Genomic DNA, 9513 nt, shown 5'->3' with positions numbered 1-9513 from the left:
AGCTTAATGAAAGTGAGTAATTGGTTGAGGTAAATGCTCAAATCAATAAGGTTCATCATCCTTGGCTCAAGAAGGAGAGGGCATGGCTCATAATGTTGCCAATGCCTCTTACAAAAATAATGCCAAAAGATGCTTAAAATCATGACAAACAACAAGGTAGAGCACTTAGTGATGCTATGCTCAACCTTAAAACTCATCTTAGACGATGAAAAAGTTGAATATGCAGCGGAATAACATGCCTTGGGCTTGGGAAACGAGAGCATACAGCTTATGACATGCATATGCCTCTTACAAACAAGAGCCTCAAGGGTGATACACAACAACATTGAAGATGAACACTTAGTGTACATGTGTTCAGCTTTAAACCACTCAAATATTGAGTTTGTTGATGAAAAGACCAGAAATCTTCAACCTCTTTGGTTTATGATATGAAGACAATTGGTTCATGGTTGCACAATTTCTCCTTGGAAGAAACGGGTTGACAATGAAGACTTGTAATGTGGCACGTATGGTGTGTGCCCGACCTCCAATGTTGATGAAGAAGAGCCTCCTTAGTGTAAAAGACCTTCTCCTTTGATGGTTAAGACCACCTTAGTGTTAAGCCACACTTTGGTTGGTGATTAAGATTACCATTAGTGTGTAGAAAACACAATTAGTGTTTAAGAGCACATTTTTAGTGTCAAATGATACTTATTTTTGGTGATTAGTTTACCATTAGTGTTTAATAACACTATTAGTGTTTAAAAACACTTTATAATTACTTTTCTTTACTAGATTAATAGCTTAATTAGTGTTAAACAACACAATTAGTGCTTAAAAGCACACTTTGAACACTTTGAACACTTTGAACACTTTGAAAGCTTGAAAGTTGATGTTGATGATGGAGCTTGATGAGAATGAGATTTATGGATACCTCATGTGGTTGGCACCACTTCAAACTCAAGAGAAAGCTCAGCAACAAACATTCACATCATCACTTGGATGATTAGAGCAAGGGAGAAGGTGATTAGAGCAAGAGAAAATCACACTTGAAGCTTTAATGGAAAGCTTCATAAAGAAGATGAACCACCGCCTAGTTTTTTGTCTGCAGCCGACGTGTTAAACCTCCATTTGAGCTATAAATTGAGCTGTGAACTCTAGACTCAATGGTCTACACAAGCCCTAAGATTATGCAACCTCTAATGGGCTGTAGGCGGCAAATCGCTGTACGACCATGCCTGCAGCTCAAAACTACGCCGGGCTGCTGAAGGAATGCCGCGGCAACGAAGCGATGAATGCAGCAATTGGATGTACGAATTGATGCACCCACGCCTCTTCTACATCTTCCTTGAAGGAATCTCTGAGAGATCTTACCTCTACAAGCTGCTGGAAGGCCTCCAACGGCTGGGGGTTGAGCTCCACACAAGGAAAGATAAGAAAAAGTGAAGATTTTTGACCTATTCTACACCACAAGTGGTTCTAATCAACCAAGCTCTAGATACCATGTTGAGAAAACATGTGCTCATGCTAGATCAAGTGTGTGGAGAGAAGAGAGTCACAAAATACAAGAACAATATCTTGCTTATTAAGTTGTTTATGAATACAACTAGGCCTTGCTCAATACAAAATGCCTCATACCTTTAAATAGGTGAGCAAGTGGACCTTAAGTCCATTCACACTCACACCCTTCTCTTCCCCTTCTATATAACCTTAGTCCCTTAATAGAGAAGCTTGATGAGACCAGACTGATAGCATCACATGGACTCATGGTTGAAAAATTACACAGGAAACATTGGTTTGACAAAAACCTTAAGCAAAAAGAACTTGAAACAGGGGACCTAGTCCTCATGTATGGTGTCGGTAGCATTAAGAAAAAAATACCAAGGCCTGGGACCATTCCGAGTATCGAAAATCACACCTCAGGGGTCTCTTCGAATTGAGACAATTGACAGCATCCAAATGGAGGGTTATGTCATGGAAGTAAATTAAAAAAATACTTTGGACCACTAACCCAAGAGATGCTCTTGCAAGAACACCTCTTAAACCAACAGAAATAACTTGCAAAAGAAAAGATACAGCAAGCACAAGAAGAGGCTAAGGCTAGCATTAGGAAAAATTTGGACTCACAAACTGACCCTCTAAGGGCTTTCTCTCTCTTCCATGAATAAAGAAAAAGTGCAAAAATAATGTTATAATATTGCTCCTCTCTCTTCTCTTTTTGAATCTTGTACATCTCAAAATATTAGTTTTATAATAGATTCACTTATTATTTTATTGACTGTCCAAGAACTGTACCAAACCTGCTCAAAACTTGAATATCTCAAAAACTATTTTTTTATTTGGGCTGGTTTCGAATATCTCAAAAGATATGACATTCTTAAATGCCCAGATTCATTTATGACTGAAGAAACAATCATTTCGTGATTCTAGAAGGATTTTATCTTAAAAAATAGAATATTTTGATTTGAACTTTGTATTTCATCATTTCTTTTTACAAGTACGTAGATCCGTGCTTTATCTACATTGTGGTGCGTTTTAATGTTTTTTTTATAGAGATTTGAAGACATTTTTTAAGATTTTAAGAATGTGTTTAGATTTATTATTTTAGAGAATAGTGCATTATGAATTTTCTTTTTTTTTTTGTGATAGAGCTTCTTCTTCTCTTTAGGTCATTTCTTCTTTCCATAGCTCATATTTTCTTCTACTTTCAAATTTGCATCTCCAAACAGTTTGTATTTTCCTCCATCTCTATTGCACTTGTTTACTACAAAGTTAGAGGATGAAGAGTGATTTGATTTTTTGATACCAGCAAACATTTCCCTCTTCATTAATCTTGCTATCAAGGAAAGAAGCAACAAAGAGACAACACAGAGCTAACACAGACAAGCAATAGAGAACAAAAATGGAGGTTAGCAATGTTTTGATGTTGGTTATGTTCAATTGAGTTCTATAAGTTATGTTTTCCTATTGGTTATGTGCATTACTATTCGTAAATAATAAAGTTAATAGTAAGATATGTTTTACTATTGGTTAATAATAATGATATGTACATTAGTGTTGGTTAATAATAATAATATATGTTAAAGTTGGTGTTAAGTTACACGTGTTAATAATCATGAAATTTTGTGTAAGTTTTCTTGTAGGCATTGATTGTACTCAACGGAGATTGTGATGTATCTAAGTGTTTCTAGTTTTTTGATGTTTTAGGAAGCAAGAAGCTCTAAGAAGAGAAGTATACACTTCCAGCTGATGAAGAGTATGCCCCATTGTACAAGAGAATTGAGGTTTCAATGATGAATCCATCGGTGATGTAATTACACAGAATAGCAGGGAAAAAACATATAGATCTTTGGGTTGATGGGTCTATATATCCACCTGATCCTATTGCACAACAATCTCCCCAATTCTCAGGACTAACATCATTTGTCAAGTATGTTTGTGAGGGTAATGCAGGGTTGGAGACTTGCAACCCAAGTCCATGTTTCTGCATAATAGATCATGAAACTTAATAGATCATTGTTGGCAAAACAAGAAGAGAACAATGTTTTGCAAGATGCTATGCATGACATGGTAATGCAACATGCCAGTTTGATTATCCAGGTTAATGATTTACAGGCTAGCAATAAGAAGATGAAGACAATGCTAGAGAAGACTGTCACTTATGGGCCCACAATGACACGGGAGATATGTGAACGCCAAAGGTCATATAAACATATGCACATGTTGGCAAACAAAGGTGGACAACACACGCGAAGGATCTATGCACAACGTGATAACATGCAAAAGATGTTTAGCAATCTAGAAAATGAAGTGAATCAAGGAATTGAAAAGGTACTCACTAAAGATATGGTGAAGTCCGCATTTCAATGCCCAAAGTTTAAGTTAGTTGGTGATAAAGTTATCATACAATGCTTATAAGAGGTAAGTGATTCCTTCACATCAAATGATATGCAAGGAATATGTGATAAGGTAGGAATAAGTTCTCAGTCTTATGGCATGATATACAAACATTTAGATACAAGGTTTAAAAAAGTGTTGCAAAAGAAAAGGGTATTGCCTTTTCCTAAACCATTTCATGTGGTGCAAGCACGATAATCATTAAACAGTAAGATGGAACAATTAATTGGTGAGCCAATGCACTTATGTCACAGATATGTATGCAAGTATGGGTCAAATGAAGTGCCATTTGTCTTGCACACAAATAACAATTTTGTATTAGATGTATGCAAGTTACAATCTCTAATAGTAAAATTTTACGATATATATCTTATAGAATGTGGAGGCAAGCTAAAATCTGTTTTGAAGCTTGATGAAAGTGAGGTTATCAAAGGTTAGAAGTTAGAACGTGTTAGTCTAACTCTCATGAATAGAGCTCTGGATTCTAACATCTTGCTTGGTCATCCTGATTACTTTAGTATATAGTTTGAGAATGATATTTGGTGGCTTGCTGCATTTGAAGTACCAAAGGAAAATCATGAGATTTTGAAGATATTCTTAAACTTGACAGAGATACCCAATACAATGCAATGTCAAAATCATGGTGAAAGTTTGCACGTGGAAGGTTATGGTGAGTATCAAGTGGAATGGCACCTTGCTGGAGATCTCAAAACTTTGAAGTGCATGTTTGGTGTGTCAAATGTAGCAAATGCAGAGTGTCCTTGCATATATTGTATGCGGTCTAGAAAGAAAGGTAAGAACGGGAAGAAACAGGCAGAGAAGGGTGTCCTACACGTGATCAATTTGTTTGCTGTAGGGGCCAAATGGTACGAGTAGATCCTAAGTGGGATCATATTCTTGACATCCCCTTGACAAGAGTACACTTTTGCACTTTGCATCATGCACTAGTGAGGATCATAGACAAATTGGTTTATGAATATCTGTGTTTTGCTTATAAAATGCAGCCAACTTCTGATGCCCAAGAAACATGTAAAAGGGTGGAAGAAGTATTATCTGGGATGGGTTTACATCGAGGCTAGGTAGAAATAAAGAAGGATGAAAAAAAGTCCGGAACAAGCGACAATGTACCATGCAAGTCTTGCTTTGGTGGGTCAAAAGAAAGGAAATTCCTCTCTGCACCACGAAATGAAAATGGAGAACTACTAGTACAATAACCATAGAAATATGAAGTATGGAAAAAGTTACATATGGCTGTTCTTGATCGAAGCAATGGAGGAAAGACTAGAGTAGCAAAAGCAAATGTGTGGATTGCTCTTGACAAATTGGCAGTGCTTTTGGAGAAGATGACATTTGGACCAGATGCTTCCAAGGAGTTTAAGGAGGTGATTGGTATATTCTATGCATCAGTTATTGAAGCCTAGACTTCAAGTAGTATAACACATTGCATGGTAAGTGTGACATTACAACTAATTTATATGGTTTTAGAGACTAACTATGATTACGTTGTTTATTGATGTAGCATATATTGCATGCTCATGGTCCTTACTTTGCAAATGAAGAAAGTTTAGTGATATGGTCTACATAGGACATGGAGCGATCTCATTGGCAATCATGATGTGCTTTCCAAAAGACAACTGCTCATGGAGGTGGAATCTATGATGTCAATCCAATGAAACAATTACTTCTATGGTGGTATAGAAAAATAGTAATAAGGTTAGAGGAGAAGAAACCTATGTCCAATGGATCACATGCAATACACATAGTCATATCTAATGGACAAGGATTTGAGACTTGTACGAAGGATTCGTAATAATGGTGATGCCTTCAGTTTGAACATGGATAATATGATTTGAGTAAATCATATGATGTGTTGTAAACTTGTGTTTCAATACTTGTAATCTATGAGAAGTGTTTTTAATATAAGTACAATTTGATGTTTCTTTCTCAATATCTTGGGTGTTATTATCTTTTTCTCTTGTATAGTTTTTCAAGTTTATCGAAAGCATTATTTTTTTTGTTCACAGGCCTCATATGGATTTAGGGTTTTTCACACATGTATGCATGAAAGACTATAAGTGTATAAAATTTCAAAGAATTTAGAAATTTTACAAATTTTGTCTTTACTAAAAAAGTACAATAAAAATTACTCTAAAAATTAGATTACTTTAAACATGGAATAAAGTTCTAGAAACCCTAGGGAATTAGTGAGATGTTGCATTAGAGGGGCTCTTATAAATAAGAAAATTACTAAATATAATAAAAATTACTAAAAAATTTAAGAGTTATTTATTTTCATTCTATAAAAATATAAATATAAGTTATATCTTCAATTTTTGAAGTTATAAATATAAGTTATATTTTTAGTTTTTAAAGTTATAAATATAAGTTTAGAGTCTTTCATTTTAATTCTATTCTTGTTTTATCTTCTTTAAGAACATGGCTCGCACTAAGCAGACTGCCACGAGGGTTGATCCCGTGAAGAAGGTCAAGCCCCCACCACCGCCCACACATCGCAAATGTTGGTGGAGACCTGGCACCGTCTCTTCGAAAGAAATAAAAAAGTATCAGAAGACAACATACCTTCTGATCCCAAGGAGACCTTTTCATCGCCTTGTTAGGGAGATCATGGATGATTTGAACGAGAGTTGGATATCTCGATGGCATCATCGGGTCGACAATAGTGAGGCTCCCACACGATGGATAGCAGTAGCTTTGGAAGCTCTTAAAGAGGCTACTGAAGCTTTTTTGGTAGACATGTATGGTGACATAATGTACGCGACAACAGTCCATGCCAAGAGAGTCACCATCATTGACAAAGATATGCGGCTAGTTCTACGCACTCGAAAGTGGAGGGAAGATTATGGTGATGAGCCGCAGTTTTAGGGAGATCTTGTAATCTCATGTATATGCCACAATGTAATCTCATGTGATCATGATGTAAATGCTTTACTTAATGAAAATATATTTTTTTGATCCTTGCTGCCAAGTGTCTACTTGATTATATCTGGCAATCATAATTGTATTGTGATTTTTAATTTTAAATTAATGATTAAATATTATTTGTTGATCGCACCACCCACGAATACAACAAAACTTCAAAAATATATATTTATTAATATAAAAACTGTTACATCATGACACAGAAACAAGTACAAAAATCCTAAACTCTGCTTCTCTTAGTACTAGGCTCAACAGAGTCAGTAGGAGCTTTAAACGAAGGAATTACAACAAAATTTCCATCAAGCTCGAGTGGATAGCATGAAGATCAATCTTCCCAGTAGCAAGGCCCAGGCCAACAAGTGAATGAATCTTCCCTCCATGCTTAGCTTTGAACAAATATAGGAGCTTGGAGCACTTCACAAGCACCACCTTCTCTAAGCTTGATTTCCAAGGCATGGACTTGAATGCAGCACCCTTTGAACAAATATAGGAGCTTGGAGCACTTCACAAGCACCACCTTCTCTAAGATTGATTTCCAAGGCATGGACTTGAATGCAGCACCCTTTGTTAAAGCCTTGATCTTCATGAGAGAGACTTGTCCATCAGGGGAGCATACTTTGTGAAAAACAATGATGTCTTGGAAGATCTTGCCAATATACTCCTTTAAAGTTGCATCCTGGACTCTTCCTCTGCCACCCCTTGTTCCACCAGCTCTTGATGCAAACTCATCGACATAGACAATTTCCTGAAGAAAATATTTACATGCAAAAATAAAATATAAAAAATTATTCCAAAATACAATTGCATGGAAAAAAATATTTTTAAATGAGCTGAAATTGTCTATGTGGGGCCTCAAGGGCCTAGGGACCCCATACATGTAATCTCGCATGCATCAGGGCCCTCCAGGCATGTGTGGGGTCCCCAGGTCCCTGACCAAAATTTTCAGGAAGATTAAAAATAATAATTTATGTACCTTCTAGCCTCATCATTCTTCGTGTTCTATGGGAGGGCATTGAAGTTCATGATATTTCCAAGAGGTTTGGACAACGTATGCTAACATTGAGAGTTATACTTATGTGGACTATACATGATTGGCCTGGCTATGGAGAGTGCTCAGGTAATACTGTAGCTTGTTAACATATTATGTTAAGTCATGATTGTCATCCAAACTTACCTGCTACAATCTTTTTTTTATGTTCTACAGGGCTTTCAATGTCAGGGTATAATGGATGTCCATTATGTAGGCCGCAACACTTGAGGCTTGATACTCAAAGTCTATGAAGAAGATAGTATACGAGGGCCACAAGAAGTATCTCCTAGTGGACCAGGGAGGTCTCCTCGCATATGGAAGAGCAGGATTGGAGGACCTTATGGGAGCTGGATCCAGCCTGTACACCTCTAGGAATGAAGTGTCTATCCATTTTCCATCAACTTCCATACTGGAATGACCTTCTAGTGAACCATCTTCTTGACCCAATGCACATTTTCAAGAATATAGCCAAGGTGCTTTGGAAAACCATCACAGGAGCAAAGGAGAGCAAGGCACATTGAGATGATTTACAAGAGGTTCAATGCATGCACCACTTATGGGCCCAAAATAGAGCAGATGGAAAGGTGAAGCTACCAAAAGCACCTTGGGTCATGACAAAGGATGAGCAACGGCATGTAAAGAAGTGCATTAGTGAGTTTCGTACCCTTACAGGATGCATTAGTGAGTTTTGTACCCTTACAGGATGCATGCATTGCTTGAGGGGAGCATTTACAAAGGACGATGAGCTTAGTGGCTTGAAGAGTCATGATTGGCACAAATTCTTGCAATTCGTGCTTCCTATAGCCATCAAGGATTGCCTCAATGATGACATTAGATCAACAATTTATAAAATTGACGCAGTGGTACGTTGGATATCAAGGAAAGAGATTAGTAGAGACACATTGGAAGCAGTACGATTAAACTCCATCAAGGATATTTTTACAGTGGCTGAGAACATTAGGACCTCAATGGAAGGCTTCTTGGGCCCTCTTATTTGGCAATTTAAGGGAGTCAAACCTTTTCTCTTAAGAAGAAACGTTTTCTAATTAGAAGCTTCAAAACGGCTACTTTATTCGAATTTGAATTTTGGAGGGAAAATGGAATTTAAAATCTAGCGGATAAAACCATATCATGTAACATATCTATGAAAAGCTCTTGATGTGTAGATCACGGATCTGTAATCTCCGCTCAAATCGGAGCTTGTATGTAGAAGTTATGGAGGTCCGAAAATTGTAAAATTGCCTCCCCCCCTTTTTGGGGAAAAAAGTGCACCCTTTGACCACTCTTACACCTCTCTTAAAAACCCAACATTTCAGTCCACATGGCAACCCCCCATTTGGCTATTCCTTAATCACCTTGATTAGGCTTGGGCAAATTAAAGGGCCCAAGAAGACCCCATTCACTTCCTAATGAATACGTTCCAACAAGTATTTTAACCATTCAATTGCACTTGCTAGTTCATGTGGTTGATGAAGTTGCTATGGCTGGGGTTGTCCAGCTGATGGATGTTTTTCTTGGAGAGATTTATGAAGACACTCAAAGGATTTGTTCGTCAAAGAGCTCGTCCTGAAGAAGGTAGTATGGCAGTGAGAGATAGCTTGTTCAAGAATCACTTGTATATATAACTGAATTTCTCAGTACTACGTCTGATCCCGATATGCCAAGAT

General features: G+C 37.1%; 1 pseudogene; it reads left to right on the top strand.

The window, feature by feature from the left end:
• Window positions 1-6312: 6312 nt before the first annotated feature.
• LOC147631444 (histone H3-like centromeric protein cnp1 pseudogene) lies at window positions 6313-6759 on the top strand (annotated as a pseudogene).
• The last annotated feature ends 2754 nt before the right edge of the window (window positions 6760-9513 follow it).

Source organism: Cibotium barometz, chromosome 15 (genome assembly GCF_041138505.1).
Source record: "Cibotium barometz isolate CiBa-2024 chromosome 15, ASM4113850v1, whole genome shotgun sequence".
NCBI lineage: Eukaryota > Viridiplantae > Streptophyta > Polypodiopsida > Cyatheales > Cibotiaceae > Cibotium > Cibotium barometz.
This window is presented reverse-complemented; position numbering and strand designations above follow the sequence as displayed.